This window comes from Zalophus californianus, chromosome 4 (genome assembly GCF_009762305.2).
Source record: "Zalophus californianus isolate mZalCal1 chromosome 4, mZalCal1.pri.v2, whole genome shotgun sequence".
NCBI classification, from domain to species: domain Eukaryota; kingdom Metazoa; phylum Chordata; class Mammalia; order Carnivora; family Otariidae; genus Zalophus; species Zalophus californianus.
Genome location: NC_045598.1, coordinates 70,815,697 through 70,832,675, shown reverse-complemented (window position 1 = coordinate 70,832,675; position 16,979 = coordinate 70,815,697). Strand labels below are relative to the sequence as shown.

The 16,979-nt window shown below is 46.6% G+C and overlaps 1 long non-coding RNA gene across 1 annotated transcript; it reads left to right on the top strand.

The window, feature by feature from the left end:
* The first annotated feature begins 275 nt into the window (after positions 1–275).
* Positions 276–14,707, top strand: LOC113912744. The gene is made up of 3 exons (XR_003516949.1): positions 276–313; positions 5,197–5,301; positions 14,614–14,707. It is a non-coding gene; the product is annotated as an uncharacterized LOC113912744 (long non-coding RNA).
* The last annotated feature ends 2,272 nt before the right edge of the window (positions 14,708–16,979 follow it).

The window sequence follows — 16,979 nt, the reverse complement described above, 5'->3', positions numbered from 1 at the left end:
GGAAGCAGGCCACCTCTCCGGTGTTTCTCCTGAACTTTGAAGAAGTCATTTGCACCTTAGTACAATAAACCACTGCCACATCGGGTGCCCTTGAGCCTGGAGTTGAGAGATGATCAGGAGTTCTGCAGGGACAGCACATAGTATGAGGAAAAGATAACACCCTGAGGTGTGTGAACCAGTCAGCTGATAGACCTTACAGTATTTTTTTAGATTTGTTACCCCACCCAGGATTAACCTCCTCCTACTCATTTTCCAGAACTGAGGAGCGGTGGCAAAGAAAAGGACCATGGAGCAGATGATGCCAACTATTGTGGTAATTAACACTTTCATATTCGTTTACACAGCCTTGAATGCATCTAGCCAATCAATGAATGCATCTAGATATATTTACTGAATGTCTGTGATACACAAGGAATGGTGCTAAGTGCTGTGAGGGAAATAAATAGAAATCTATGAAGATCCACTGCCCTCAAACTCTTTTTAGGCTAATGAGGGGGCCCAGACATAAACCCTAAAACATTAAAGAACAATACAGGGGTTCAGAGAGACCAAAGTAATATACATTAAGAAAATGCCAAACTCATTTCTCACAGTAGGTCCATTTCTATCCACCTCCAGAGGTGTAAATGGCTTGAATCTTCAACAGAACTATCTGTGGTAATAATAATGAACATAGGCGACATTACTGAGGGCTTACTGTAGATAGAGCATTTGTAAGCACTTTACCCATTATTTTATTTCACTTTTAGAAAAATCATTAAAATGTAGCAAAAATCTTAAAGAGTGAAACATGATTCAGGTTTAAAACTAGATGTTACAATGAACACTTTGAACTTCAGCCTTGGCCCAGTTTGTGTCAAAGCCTGGAACTAAGATTCTTCTTTATCTTATAACATGATGCATGTTGCATCTGAGAAGCTGATTCAAGTCCAGGCCACAGTAGTGATATAGACCCATAAGTGTACAATAGGACTATGTACTCCAGGGTGCTGGGCACGTTCCCACTTGTGACACTGCATTGTAGGGGGCTAAGGGCAGGAGGCAGCAACAAATCCTTGTTAATAAGAAAGCTTCATGGAAGAGCAGGCCTTTCAAAGAGAAGTCAAAAGCTCTATTTACAGATTAGGAACGAAGGTAGAGATTGAAAATTTCACCCTATAAGCTTTCAACTCAGTATCTCAAGATTAGATATCCATTATCAAACTAGTATTTTTTTAAGATTTTATTTATTTGAGAGAGAAAGAGCATGAGAGAGAGAGAGCACAGAGTGGGGGAGGGGAGGGGCAGAGGGAGAGACAGAAGCAGACTCCTGCTGAGCAGGGGCTTGATCCCAGGACCCTGGGACCATGACCTGAGCCAAAGGCAGACCCTTAACCAACTGAGCCACCCAGGTGCCCCCCGTTATCAAATTAGTTTAAGAAAGGAGCAACTTGGATCTAATATGGCTCAAACATTTCCTTGGAATATCAGAGTATAAAACTATGATCTTTATAGCTTGACTTGTTAGTGTTCTCAGGAGGCTTCCTCTGGGGTAGTACAATAAGGAGCAAATAAGATGGAAAACTGAGCACATCACCCATTTGCTTCAGAATCTTGCCCTTAAGGATCAAGTCAAGCCCCATCTCCTCCAGGAAGTCGGGGTTGAATTACATGCCCTCCTCTTGCTTCCATTTATGGCGGTTGTGTTTCTGGATGTGACTTAAACCCTGGACTTTATGTTCCCTAAGGGTAGAGACATATCTTACTCATTTCGTATCCCTAGCGCTTGGCATAGAGCTTGACACATAGTAGGTGCTCAACAGATATTCAGGAAAGGTTGGCTGGGGTCCCATTTGAGGGTTTTATAGTCAAGGTCCCCTGGGAGAGGTGGGGCTAAGGTAGAGTGGGGCTGTACATGTGTCAAGTGACTGGATGTTTGCTTTCCCCAGGGAGCAGTGTGGTGTGTCACAGATGACTTGGCCATCTCTGCCTTCCGTGGGCTCACCTCCATGCCCACTGGAGACATGCCCTACTCAAGAGGGGGCGTGTAGACCCAGACCTGGCCCTCTCCCCTAGTGGGGGATGGTAAAAACGAGAGTAGGTGTTACTGACCTAAGTGGACCAACCATGAGGATGGGGAAAGAAGAAGGTTGGAGGCTGAGTCACAGTGCAAGATGCTATGGCTGGTTGTGACCACCTGTACAGCAGTTATTGTCAGGAAGCCCAGCATGGAAAACTGGAGAGACAGAACCCCCGAAAACCTGTGGCCCTCTGTCTGCCAGCAGTTAATAAGAATCACAATGACAATAATAAACTTATAGAGGGCTATCAGGCATTGGTCTAAGCACTTCATTTATGTAACAGGAAGAGCCGGGGAAGATTAGGTCCAGGTCCTCTGAAACCTGCTCACTTCTCAGAGCAGGAATCGGCACCGTTTCAAGCACCTCCTCAGGGGAGGTCAAGACTGGAGTGAAGGGGGCACATGTAACCCTGAGGTTGGCCTTGAAGAATTAGAGAAGTCAGCAGCCGGTGCCCCCAACTTGACCCAGCAGCCAAGCCTCCAGTAGGCAGGTGCTTGGGGGCCTTTTCTGCACATCCCCATGAGCCCAGGGCAACTCCTTTGCTGGGGCCTTGCCAAGCAAGCCCTGGCCCCTGGAATCTGCCTGTCAGGACTAAGCACCCTGCTGGGCAAGAGTATCAATATGGATAGAGCATGGCATCTTTAAACGTTGTACAAGAGCAGAGGGAAAACCAGGTCCAAATGATAATATTTTGAAAAGCCACAGGGAGCCTCTGCTGCCATTGAGTTAGAATTGCTCCTCTTTCATGTGATTAAAGAAGCCCTCGTGGGTTTTTTCTTTTCCTTAGAGACATTAGCAGGGTTTCCCCCTCCTACTACAGTGCTGAATAATTTCTAAGGTTTCTAAGTGCACTGCATTTACATTTACTACTCATTGGTTCTCTAAATGAAAGGCAGACTGAAACACATTAATGAGCCTCCTGATTACTGCAGCCCTTGAGAAATTAATTAACGACAATGCAGCATACACTTACCATCCCTCCTACTCTCTGTGACTGGAACGGCACGGAGCATCACTTTCGTCCCCACCCAACCCAGAGTCACCAAGCATCTTCAGTCGCGGAGCTGCCTTTCTTGGCACATTTTGGACTGCTTTTCCTAGGGAATGCCATTCCTTGGATAATTAAGTGATAGCGTCTTTCTCATGGCCTGGAATTTTTCCCCCTGAACCTGGTCCCTTCCTTATACTAATAGCCAACACTTAAATGTTGCTTAATTTGTCAGGGACTGTGTGTGTACACATTTGCTTATTAAATTTCACAATAATCCTGGGGTAGGGGCTACGGTTATCCATCTTACATTTTTCATTGTTCATCTTTATGTGTACATCTTTCACAAAGGGTGGACTAAAGGTACCGAGATGGCAGTTAAGTCACTTAAGGTCACACAGCTAGAAAGCAGCAGAACCATGATCTGGCTCAAAATCCATCCCTTAACCACTAATCACATCTACAGCTACCCAGAGGTGTATTTGTATTTGGGATCATTTAAATCCAAAATGTGTATATTGAGATGGTTTCCCACTCAACATGACTCAGTGCTCTCTGTGCTACTTCTGCCTGGAGGGATATCCTTCAATGACCTTGATTTGTCTCCTAAGACAGTAGAAGAGCCAACACAGAGAACTTCCGTTTGGGCCTGGACGAATTCCAGGGTGATTTCATAGCATCCAGGCTTCTCACATCTAGGAGACAGGAGTCGAGCTCTGCACCCAGGCTCCTCGTTCGTTAATGTGTTTCCTCTTCTCTTCTGGGGAGGAATGAAGGAGGTCTTTACAAGAAGCACACTGTCTTGTGGACATTCTCTTGTCAATTCAGGAAAGGCTGGGGAAGGTTGGCGTGCTTATTCCCGTTTTGTAGATGAGGACTCTGAGGCTCCGAGAGGATTACTAACTTATCTGCTCAGGAGCGTGCAGAGTTTTTTTTTCGTCTGACTCTGTAAAATTGCAAAGCTACTGATCCCAAATTGTTCTTTCTACCAAACTGTGCTCTGTCCATGTGGTTCTGCTGAATGAACCATTCACCGAGATGGCTATCCTTTTATAATCACTCCTGATCTCAGGGCTACCATAAGAGTGAAGCAACCTTACACATGTGAGTCCCACACGTCAGGTTCTTGAAAGAGCTGTGCAACTTTCTGGCACCTCTAGGAAGCCCTGAAAGAAAGCTAATCCGAGTAGCATTCGTGGGCATCCTGGTAGCAACCACAGAGAAGCAGCAAAGACTCAGGAGGCCACCCAAAAAGCAACTTGGATTGAACAATATATTTTTTTTAAGATTTTGTTTATTTATTTGAGAGAGAGAGATAGAGCACAAGTGGGGGGCAGGGGGCAGAGGGAGAAGAAGAAGCAGACTCCCCGCTGAGCAGGGAGCCCAATGCGGGGCTCGATCCCAGGACTTCAAGATCATGACCTGAGCAGAGGCAGACACTTAGCCGACTGAGGCACCCAGGTGCCCTGAACAATATCTCTAAGTAAGAGAGAAAATATTCATACAGGAAAGCGGTTTGCATGATGAGCAAAGCATCTTCCAGGCAACACACAGCTTTAAAAGTATTCTTGCCTCCACACTAAGCCCTGAGGGTCTGGGAGTGCCCTCCAATACAGTAGCATGGAGCATGAGATCTTCCAGGTTAGGAACGTGAGTGTTTGGGCTGAGATTAGACCCAAGCTCAAGCCTCAGTGCTGCCATGTCCTAAGTATGTGAGCTGAGGCAAATTGGGTCATCCTTAGGCCTCTGTTTCATCATCTGTAAAATGGGAGAATCATTGTACCTGGGTCATGGGACTCTTGTGACAATTAAATGAGACGGTGCATATAAGAAGCACACACGGTAGGCAAAGTGCTTGATTACACACATAGTAAGCACTTCACAACATCAGCTGTTTTTAATGTCTACAGCACCCTTTGCCAGATTCCTCCTTCCCCGGAGCACCTGCTGTTCCCTCTGACACGCTGTCCTTTCAGGACTCTTTGTTCAAAGGGCAGCTCATCGGCACACCTTCCCTGGCCACCCCACCCAGAGCAGCTCAGATCCTCCCTCCTTGCTTTATGCTCTCTATGGCACAGAGCACAACCAGATGCTGTATTCTACATTAATGTGTTTCTCGTCTGTTCCTTGTCTGTCTGCTTCCATCAGAACACTAGCCCCATGATGATGGCAACTGGGTTCACTAGTGAGGTCTCCGGCCGGGGGCAGCGTCGGCCACGTGGAGGGGACGAAGCAAATACGCAGTGAAGGCAGGTGAGTACAACGCAGCTCTTCTGAATCGACTGCGGTTCTATACAATGGCATACTCTAAACCCGGGTGTCAGGCCCTGGAGCAGTTGTATATTTGGGACCAGCCTCCAGCAGAGTGCCCGACAAGCCTGACCCATGGAGGCGCTGAGCCATGCTCCAGTGAACCCTACAGCCCTGAAGTGTAAAGCCAATCACCACACCAGGCTGGAGGCCATGCCAACCGGCCCGGCCCGTTCTCCTTTCTCCGAAAGTTATAGCCTGAAGTGCCTGCCATGGGAGCTCCCCTCCCTGGCAGGCTCCCCGTCCTTCTCCCTCCTGCCCTCCCTTCAGGAATCATTCCTGGGTGGTGCAACTTCCTCAAGGACAAAAAGCACATCTTAGAAGTAACGTGTGGCAATGGATAGTTTGCTGCTTTTAAACTCACGGATTCTTTTTAATGGCAGCACGTAGCTCAGATCCCGTGGTTTTCAATAAGTAAAAGCAAAAGTGGGTTTTGTTCCTGGCTCTACCTGGTTGCGGCTGAGGGGCAGCAACCTGTGTTCCTGATGTTAGGGCCCCGTGGGTGGCACCTGGCGGGGAGTGGTATGGGGGCTTTGTGGACGAGGAGCTGCCTCCGTACTGCAGCCGACTAGGGAAGGCCAGAGTAACCCAGGGTCAGTGAGCATTAAACATTCCGGCACTGCCTCACCCAGGTTTCACACCTCCCATTAAGATCCACGTAGACAGCAAATTGAACCTAATAAGGCACATCAGAACCACTAGTGGAGACGGATTTAGAGCCTCCTCAAAGGGGCATGGAGGTTTTCTAAAGTGCAAGGCTTGTAAATTCTAAGCACTTTCAGAGATGGTAATAAGCAGATGTGTGTTTCCCAAAGCCTGCATACAGCAGAGACATCAAACTAGAGGGAAGAATAAGTTAAATAAAATAACAAAGAGCAAAAAGGAGAGCATGCTCCATGAACTCTAGCTTGACCTTAAATTCCGATACTTGCTGTTAGAATTGAGTTGCTCTGAATCCACGCTGAGCAGTGAGATTAGCAAGGTAAGGATTCTAGAAGTTGCCTTTGGTCCTTAACTGTGAATTATTGCCTGTGCCTAGACATTGTTTTTCCACGTTAATATATATGCTATATAATGTAACTATATACAGTAACTACTGGATGGATAAGGCACATGAATGAATGCTCTCATTAAGAACTGTATTACCCCAGGCGCCTGGGTGGCGCAGTTGGTTAATGGTCCCACTCGTCATTTCAGCTCAGGTCATGATCTCAGGGTCGTGGGATCGATCCTTGCATTGGGCTCCACGCTCAGTGTGGAGTCTGATTGAGACTCTTTCTCCCTCTGCTCCTCCTTCCTGTTCTCTCTCTCTCTCTTTCTCTAAAATTAATTAATTAAAAAAAAGAAAACTATATTACCCCAAATCATGCAGAGAGAACCCAAACTGTCGTGATGATGTGAGGTAGGCCCAGCAGCGTGCAGTGCGAGGGTTTTCCCCTAGTCATTTTATGTCAAATCACAAGTCTGTGGCCCACTGGACAAACCTAGCTGGATTTCCTGGGCAGGTCTCTGGCTGTGGATGGGTTGCTTCTTTTTTTTCTTTTATTTATATATTGTAGCCCCAACTTGGAGTGTTTCTTAAATAAACGTAGCTCTTATTGAAGAAAACATCTGTTTGGGATTTCCTGGGCAAGACTGTGCCAGAGGCGTGGCCTTTCTTCAGACAACTCTACTCTTATGGACAAATATAGTGGAAATTAGGATAATTGTGGAAAATTAGGATACTGGCAATCTATTGTCCTAACCATCTCCCTGGAGCTTTAAGAACACGATTTACGCCCCGGAGGCTGGTTCCCATCAGATTGGGCAGGCAAACATCTGTGACCCTGAGGACAGATGCCTGACAAGCAGGTGTTAAGACTATCTGGAAGAGCTCCACATTGTAACTTTCATTCCCAAAACAACTGCAGGTGGGGGGAAGCTTTTGCACCCTCCTCCCTCCATCTCCTTCCCCACAGAGGAAATGATGACTCCTGCTTTGTGCCCCCCACTGAATCCAATAGTTACTTCTGATATGTCACCCATAACATTTTGTACTGATTTCCACCCCCGCCCCATCTAAAGTCCTCCTGAGGACCCACAGGGCACACTGAGCCTGGCACAGTGCCTGGAACAAGGTACTCAATAAAAGGTTGTTCACTTATTTGTCTGAGGACCCTTCCTTCCTCCTGAGGGTGGCAGCGAGTATTTATATATGCAAGGATAGCCTCTGCCTTACGGTAAAGTGCTGAGAAATGCGTGATAGAAGGCCAGGTGTATGAGGAAATCTGACATGAGGGGCACCTGGGTGGCTCAGTCGGTTAAGCCTCTGCCTTCAGCTCAGGTCATGATCTCAGGGTCCTGGGATGGAGCCCACATTGGGCTCCCTGCTCAGCGGGGAGCCTGCTTCTCCCTCTGCCTGCCCCTCCCCCAGCTGTGCTCTCTCTCTCTCTCTCTCTCTCTCTCTCTCTCTCTCTCTCGGTCAAATAAATAAAATCTTTAAAAAAAAAAAGAAATCTGAAAATCTGACATGGTAGGTTAGATCAGGAATCCTTACAGAAATTTCCTTATCCAGTCCCAAGGGTAAGGATGGCTCAAGTAGCCGGGCTTCAGTTTAGCCTTAACAATGGAGTGTTGGCTCCTCTCCTACAAGGCCCTCCAATGGAACCCTTGGAGACAGAAATTTAGTTCCACATCTTAGCCAACTGATAACAAGTTTACCTCTGAGGGTGATTTAAAGTCCCTCAGGACCCAAATTCTCTTGGTTGCTAACTCTGTGGCGATGATCCTTCCAAGTGTTGCAAGCCCCTCCTGGGGCTTCCGTGATTGAGGAATGTATGCAAAGAAAGGAATGATCTTGCAGAAGAAAGACAAGGTACCTTGGAGCAGGAGTAGCAACTGGGTTTCTTTTATCATTGGACTTCTTGGCCAGTCAGCCTCAGGGCCTGTGAAGGCTGTTACGTTGTTAGGTCAGAGGCCCTGCATTTGAACCAAGGAGGATCCTAAGAGAAGAAGGAAAGACCTTGCCCAGAGGTACTGACTGCAAGGCATAAGGCTCCAAAAAGCCCAGGCCTTTCCTAAACCTGAAGCCAGAATCCAGAGCCCCTTCTCTAATGGCTGTGAGACTTGGATTTGGTTATTCCTCACTGTGGAATTGTGTGCCTGCAAAGAGAGGGCTGTGTGTTGGGGAAGTCCCGTCTATAGTATGAGCCAGGCCCAGGCCTTCCCTGGAGACAATTCATGGCCCACAGAGCTTGGGGAATTCCTCCTTTGCAGCATGTGAGCTGCACCCTTTTTACCTGGGGTTTTGGCAACATGGATGCTTTTTTAAAGGGTAGATTGATTTCTTGGCAAACCAAAGGGCACTCAGGCTCCAGGGCCCTGCATGGGCCCTGCAAGTCTCCTCCTATGGCCAGAGCCAGGCCACCTTCTCCACCCAGGCATCCTCCTCCCTCCTGGGCCCCATGGGGAGGCTCCCTGCACAGCTCTGGACGACAGCGCTACCTCCCAGCTGAGAAGGGTGGACAGAGCGCCGCAGGCAAGGCTGCTCTGTGGGAACAGAAAGCCCAGGCATCTGCTTGGGGCAGAAGCTCCAGGGTGCCCCGTGAGGAAGCCGTCAGGGCCCTGGGTGTGCAGTCAGGGGAGGCCGATAGGCTGTGCGCTTGCTGCCAGCCAAGAAACACAGAATGTTCCTTCACAGTACAGCAGGTCCATCTGGGTGGGGAGCTCCTGCGCAGCCAACCTCTCTGGGACCATGCCTTTGCCATTTGGAAGGCCACAAGCCATCACTGTTCATTCAGCTGCCCCTCTGTGAGGCCAAGAAGGCTGGCCCCATTGTCCCCCTGCCCTCGGCTCCCCTCCACCCTCCCACCTGGGGTCCTCTCTGGCTGCTACCTGTCACTTATGACGGTACATCCTTTAGGAATCTCTCTTGGGACTGGCCAGGAGGAGAAAGGCATATTTTAAAGAGCACATGAAGCTTTGGAGCATTTATTAAAGGCATCTGGCCAATCTCCTGTCAAGTGTTAAGCCTTCTGTCTACAGCAAGGAGTATACACAACTGCTCAGGCAGAGAGCCTGCTGCCGCAGCACCATTAATCTCATCATCATCATCATCATCATCATCATCATCATCATCAAAAAGCATCTTCCAAGCCCCTGATTGCCATGACAACCAATAAGGAGGGGAAACTTCAGTGGAAAGTAGTTGAACTTGAAGGGAGGAGGCCTTCATTCCCATCCCAGCTCAGCTCCCGAGTGCCTCTGTGCCTGTGAGCATGGCATGGTTTCCCTTGGCCCTCTCAAATTCTTCACTACGATCGCAGATACAGCCCTTAGCCTCCACATTTCCCCAGCCCATGCCCACTGCAGACATGGCTAATCAATCACCATCCCACGGAACCTTAGATCATAGACTCAGAAACCTTAACAGAACTCCCGACAGCCATCGCTCACTGATTTAAAGGGCACTCAAGATGAAACCAATTTGCCATCACTGCCCTGATGGAATTTATAACCTGGGAATGGAACTCTGCACCAACAACAGGCTAGGTCACTCAGGAAAAAACAAACAAAACAAAACCCAACCTTATCAATAAAGCAATAAATCTACCTGAACAATCTAGACTGGCCAGACTAATGATACTTAGTTACTAGGCAAAGATAACTTCACTGAATTGTTTTATCTGGGTAGACCCAGGACTAAAGATATTGACGCACGCCCCAAATCAGAAATGCCCCTCTTTATTGCACAGCTGAGGAAATGAAAGCCTGTGGTTGTGACTCCCCTGGCCCCCTAGCCTGGCAGTGGCCATGTCAAAAACCCAGCTTTTCTGGTTTCCAGCCCAATGCTCTCTCTACCCACTGACTACATTGTCTTGTGTGGCAAGGGAAACGCACGCACACACACACACACACGTACACACACAGCTATTTCAGGTACAGGCAATTAATGGTTCTCAATAGTGTTTGTGGTGAAAATTAATGAACCAGTGGCCCCTCATTGAGACCATAAAAAAACAAATTTCCAAACAGTGCATAATTGAACAGCAGATCAGATCTCCTTCATTTTCTCGTAACCCCACCACTCCCTGTTCGCACACCTGGGGAGAGCCACCCATTTTCGTCCTTGGTTTTCTTGCCTGTGCAATGGGCACCAATCATGCTGCCTGTACTCGCCTCACCAGGATAGAGAGGCTAAAAGCTAAAGTTGTGGCACATCCAGTTAAGCAGCAGTTAGCATGAAAGGAGTGAAGAGCAGTCAGGTAGTGGCGGGCATCCTGGGATTGATGGCAACATTTGGCAAATGCCAGGATGTGTGGGATAAATGCAGCACAACCCAAGGATGACTTCGGGTGATTCCACCTGGGGTCAGGCAGCCTTCAGAAGCAGTCTTTATTTGGATGAGAGTGTCAGGAAAAGGGAAAACCAGAGGGGTGTACCAAAGGACTGTTGATGAAGGACTGTTCCAGATCAGCAGGAGACCCAAGGGGTCCTTCCCTCCTCTTCCTGCTGCAGATGTCTGGCGGAGGGCTCTGACAGCAGGGCAAAGCCTCAGGATGGAAGCACTACATGCGTGCTTAATGAGTGTTAACTGGGGAGCAGCTGAAAGCATAAGCACCAGCATGTAACAGATTAGCACACAGGAGTCACCCAAACATACCTCCTCCCGATTGCATTTATCAGGGCACATCAGGAGCCTGGATTTGGAACCACATGCTCACCACACCAAAGCTTTTGCCATAGGAAGTAGTGTGTTTGCACAAAATATCCTCCTAGGACACGAATATGTGTTTCTCCCATGTCTAGCAATTAGCCACACTCCTGCAAAGGGATGAATCTGCTTTGTTCTTTTGCTTGAATTGAGGCGAGACCCGAGAGCGGAAGGCTAAGGAAAAAGAATCCTCCGGATTGGCCACTAGATGGCGCAAGAGTTCTACCAATGAGACAGCGGATAGCCCAAGGCCCTTTTAGGGAAATTCTGAAAGGAATTTATAGCTTCCAAGAATTTCAAAGCAGGATGGGGCCTTAGAGGTCATCTAGTCTGACCCTATCGTTTTAAGGCCAGGTAAGAGGAGCTCAGGGAGATAAAATATCTTGCTTGGTGTAAACAACCCGTTAGTGCAAATCTGGGATTAGAAATCAGATCTCCTGCCTCTGCATCGATCTCATTCAGTCAAACCACCATGTTTTCCTTTCTCTACTTATGTTGTCTGGGATTTTTAGCCACTACTGAAGCAGGAAGACATTCCAGTATTGAGGATTAAACACAGGAGGATCAGAAAGGAGGTGGAGTTGCTAGATCTCTTCCCAGTGGTATGGACAGGCCTCTCAGATGCCCCAAAGACCTGGGGTCACAAGGTATGGAGAATTCTTCTGTGGTCCTGCCCATGCAGGCTCACCATCTGGGGATGCTGTCAGATCATGCGAGTCGAAGGCAGGTGGGAACCAGCCTGGAGACCTCAATTCTCGCTTCATTCTGTTCACCACTTGCCAGCCTCAGGTCACTGTTCCTAAGCCTTGGTTTCCTGGCTTACTAGAGCAACATGATGAAGGGAGGGTAAACCCCACCATCAGGTTTCCATCCAAGACTATGAGGATCCAGAAAGTGAAGCTGCCATTGTATTTTCTTCGTATGTTCTTTATTACTTCACATGTGTCCCACCATGTTCCAGAAAGGTATTAAAGCATAATGAACAATAGGATATTTCACAGAGGCCAAGACATATTTGATGTTAATGATGATTCATTCAACAAAATCAATCCAAAAATACTTATTAGATGCCAAGTTTGTTTTTATATATGAAATCTATTTTATATGACATCCTCCAGAAATCACATTTGTCTGGCACAGCTGTACTTTTTCTTCTAAATAGTGATTCATATTTATAATAAATGAGGAATTTGCACCCGCAGAGAGGCTCAGAGTGCAGGATCTGCCCTGGTTTGAACTTTCCTGCCACTTCCACCTATGTCACATTGTGAATCACATGACTTCTCTAATCCCTATACTTCTCATCTCTAGATTTGGAACATAGTTTAATTCTAAATTATCTTTTTTTTTTTTTTTGACAGAGAAAGAGACAGTGAGAGAGGGAACACAAGCAGGGGGAGTGGGAGAGGGAGAAGCAGGTTTCCCGCCGAGCAGGGAGCCCAATGTGGGGCTCGATCCCAGGACCCTGGGATCACGACCTGAGCTGAAGGCAGATGCGTAACACTGAGCCACCCAGGCGCCCCAATTCTAAATTATCTTATAATGATAGAGAGTGCCACCTAGCATCCAGATCTCGTCTTCTAAAAACCGTTCTCCAATAAAAGGAACCAGGGCTCCTTTGGAAGAGTGGTCGATTGTAGGACCAAGGTAGGGAAAATCCAGGATGAATCTGGAGCATTTTGGTGTGCCAGAAAGTAAGGAAGAACCCACAAAAGGACAAGAGCATGTCAGAAGGACATAGGAGCTAACATGAAAGAGGTTCCAATAGCCAGAGCTGGAACAATTAGAGCAGCAAAATAAATAATGGTAGAATTCATAGAATGAAATAACTATCCATGAGTCAACACGGATATAAATAAATAGATGAATAAATAAGTAAATGGGAAAGGGACAAATCTTCTTTGCAGAATTACAACTAATAAGTGAGGGAATGAGGACATAAAATGTTAAAACATTAAAACATCACAGGCAAGATCCAGAGATGGATGCTAAAATTATGTGCAGAAATTTGAAGGGAAACATGTTATTTGAATAGTCTCCAAGTATCTCTGCCAAGACACTTACCCATTACAAAGAGAAAACAGTGACTTTACAGTGGGGAAATCCAGCCAACATTGCCTTCACCAAAGGATCATGGTCAGCATCACTAGTGATGACGCACGAGCATCATGTGCCCCGTGATATGATGACTGAGGACACATCACTTCTAAAGCATTCTTGATAAAAATGCATAACCTCAAACTAATCATAAGAAAACATCAAACAAACCCAATGTGAGAGACACCCTGCAAAAATAATTGACCAGTCCTCTCCCAAGTATCAAGGTCATGGGAGACTAGGGAAGACTGAAGAGCTGTCACAGACAGGAGGAGCCTGAAGAGACAGGCCAACTCAATGCTATGTGGATCTTGGATTAGAGCCTGAACAGAAAAAGGACATTCATGCTCCAGGCAGAGAGGAGAGCAAGAGAAAAGGCCATGGGGCCAGACAAGATGTGGACCCCTCAACCTCTGGTCGGAGGGGGCTTGGATCAGCCTCTGTTACCCCGTGCTGTACAAATATTATTATTTTTTTTACATGTGCCACTCTGGCAAGGAATTTTGGCAGCCCTGAGTTTGAGGACCAGACAGTGGTGAACATTTCCCCTCCCCTCCTGCTTCCACCATGCACATTGGCCAAGGGCCAAGAGCAGCCTCTGAAATCAGTGACCCCAACCAAGCTGGGGCTGGTGTGTCCTGCTATACTTTGGGCCTGGTCTCATTTTGGGGAGACAGTACAGAAGTTACTTAAATGTACAGCAGGAAAAGCTTTGGGATAAAACACATCTGTGTTTAAATTCTCCTCACAGCTCTGTGATCTTGCACAACTTACTTAACCTCTTTGATCTCTGACTTCCTCATCTGTAAAATGAAGATTAATAATTGCACTTGCCTCTTAGGGCTGCTCATTGGAAGAACTGAACGGGACATGGTAGAGGCTCAGTTAATAGGTTGTTTGCCTCTTTCTATACCTCTCTCTTCGGTGGTGTTGGCAATAATGACAGGTTACCCCGGAGGCATCAGGCTTTTGTTTAAAGAGAGAATACCACCTGGCTGGCTGGAGTAGCTTGGTCTGTTCCGGTTGAAATACATCACTAACAACACCACAAGTGGTCTCTCTCCATAGGGAATAGGTAATGAACATTAAAAGCTAAACACTGATTTAAGGGAGGACCATAACACAAAACAGATCAGAGGTCAGAACTCAGATAGATCTTGGGAGTGAAAAAGCACAAGCAGAGTAAAGATGGGGTAGGACACATACTGACTGTTTCTATTCTACATACATCCTCCCCTGCTTTCCTAGTAGTGAGCTCAAGGTGTATGCGTGGTGGCAACATACCAGCCAAAAGACTACTTTTCCCAGCTTCTCTTGCAGACAGTTATACCCAAATGACTAACTTCTGCCAATAAAATATAAATGGATGCTTTTAGGTGGAACTTCCAGGAAGATTTCTTAAAGAGGAAAAATAGTTGAAATGTGCTTTTTCTCTCCCTCTCTTCCTTCTGCTTCTTGTCTGGAAGGCAGGCGTAATGGCTGGAGTCATTGTGACCAAAATTGAAATACGAGGCAGCCTCAAAGTGGAAACCACATGCTAAACCAGAAGGATACAAGAGCTTCAGTTCCTGCTGACACTGCAGAACCACCAAACCAGGCCTGGACCACCTACCTCCAAACAACATATTTATTAAATGTTACTTCCAGTCTGTTATCAGCAGCCAATAGAAATTCCTAACTCATACGGGAGTATGGAAAGACATGAGCTAGAGTAAAATGTGGTGACTGGTGCTGGCCACCACAAGGTAATGGTTAGAGAATGAAATCTCTTTGGTGGTCTTCCCCTGCAGAATTTCAATGCATAAGGAAGAAAACTTGGAGGTAAGAATGGACTAAAAGCGCATGCATACACACACACACACACACACACACACACACACACATCCTGATCTATTTGCATAGATGCAGGATTTCAGGCTATACAGGACAACAAGTGATATTTGCTGGGCTAATGATCAGAAGCATGGTATAAGTATCATGCATTGTTCCGCAATCCCTCCTTCAACATCTTTTCCTAAATTAGCAATCTATTTAGCAAATGAGACAATAACTACAGCCCTAGACATCAGATTATCTCGGCTACTAGAAGCCCCCTGGTTACTGTAAACGGGCTTTTTCTTCGGGGGGGGGGGGGGTGCCAGTCCTGTGAGTATTATAAAAATCATTTTTTTTCTTTGCAGGAAGCAATTTTCTTAAAACTCCTCTGTGCAAGTCATCTCTTTCCTCTTGGGAAAAAAAAAGCCATATTATATAAAGGTCTTACAGCATATTTAGATGTTCCATCAAAGCAAAAGACAGGTTGGCTCATGCTGGGCTGGGAGAATACTCATTGTATTCTTAACTCAGGTAGAAACCTCCCTGGGTAGACTGTAAAACATTATTGGTTAGGGTTTTAAAATTAAAAAAAAAAAAGCCAGATTCCCCATGAGAGTCTGATTCTGATGCTTGGGTTTTGGTGTTATACAGACAAAAGGCTACCAGGCCTGATGATGGATAAGAAGGTATTCTGCAAAGAGTCTGGGGTTACCACTTGTGCATCTGTCTATCCATCCACCCATCCACCCATCCACCCAACACCATCTGCTTATGGGCATCCTATGTGGCAGGCATGGGGCTTACTGATGAATAAGACACATCCCCTGACCTTGAAGAGCTCTTATTCCAGGAGCCCAAATAAGAATATGAACCACTCAACAAATGTAGTAGAGCCTTTGAGACCTCACTTTATTTCTCAGCACAAGCATAAATTGGTGAGTTAGTGATAACTGAAAAGTAGGAAACGAAAAAGCAAATAACTGTAGATCTTTATTTTCCGCATGTATTAATTATTATGTTACTATTTATAGAGTGAAAGCTTTGTGCCAGGCACTTGACATGCACAATCTCAGTTAATCCTTACGATGATCCCCCTGAGACAGACATTTGTATCAGAATGTCTTAAGTCATACGAATGCAAACACTCAGCTCTCACAGGCCTAAATCTTAGAGTCATTTAATCATCTCATCAGTGGAGAGGAGAGACGTTCCAGGGTAGTGGAGCAGCTCGATGGTGCCAGGCTGACGGGGGAGCATCTCGATGTTCTCCTGGCCTTCCCTGGTGACATGCTTACATCAGCCCTAAACATCATGTTCTCCTGTGACAGCCTCCAAAGCAGAAAGAGAGGAAAGCAGGAGAAAGAACTGCTCTCCCATGTCTTTGATTATAGAGAAAACTATTTCCGCAAGAGACTTCCACCGTCAGCCCATTGGCCAGAACTGTGCCAACTCCAGCTACAAACAGGGATGAGAAAACACGAATGTTACACTCTGCTTCTGGTGGGAGGGAGGCAAGGAAGATGGACGGGGCTGGGTATGTGCTGCCATTATAGGTTAGTGCTAGGAAGCGGAGACGTGGGGAGTTTTCACTTAATACTTGCCCCAGCCACACAGTTGGAAGTGTCAGAATTGGGATTAAAATTCAGGAAGGTCTGATCTACCGCTGGACTCAATCACCACCAGATACTTCCCTCACCTGCTGTCCCAGACTGCCTCAAGTTTAACAGCTTTGCCCATTAATTGTATTTCCCTGCTCTTCCCGTTCGCCTTCCATTGAGGTCTGATGTTGTAAATCCTTTCTAGAAGGCAAGAGGCATGTGCAGTGTCTCACCGGCATAGTGATGGAAGGAAGCGACCGTTGAAATAATAAACACCCCGGGAAGGGAGCACCTGAGCAGAGTGATGCTGGAGGCACGTGTGGGGACCAGGCAGAGCAGGTGCGAAACCGTCATGCAGGCAGGGATGGCTGATAAACGCCTACTGTTTGGCAGAAGTTTTGCCACCGAAATGAAGTTCA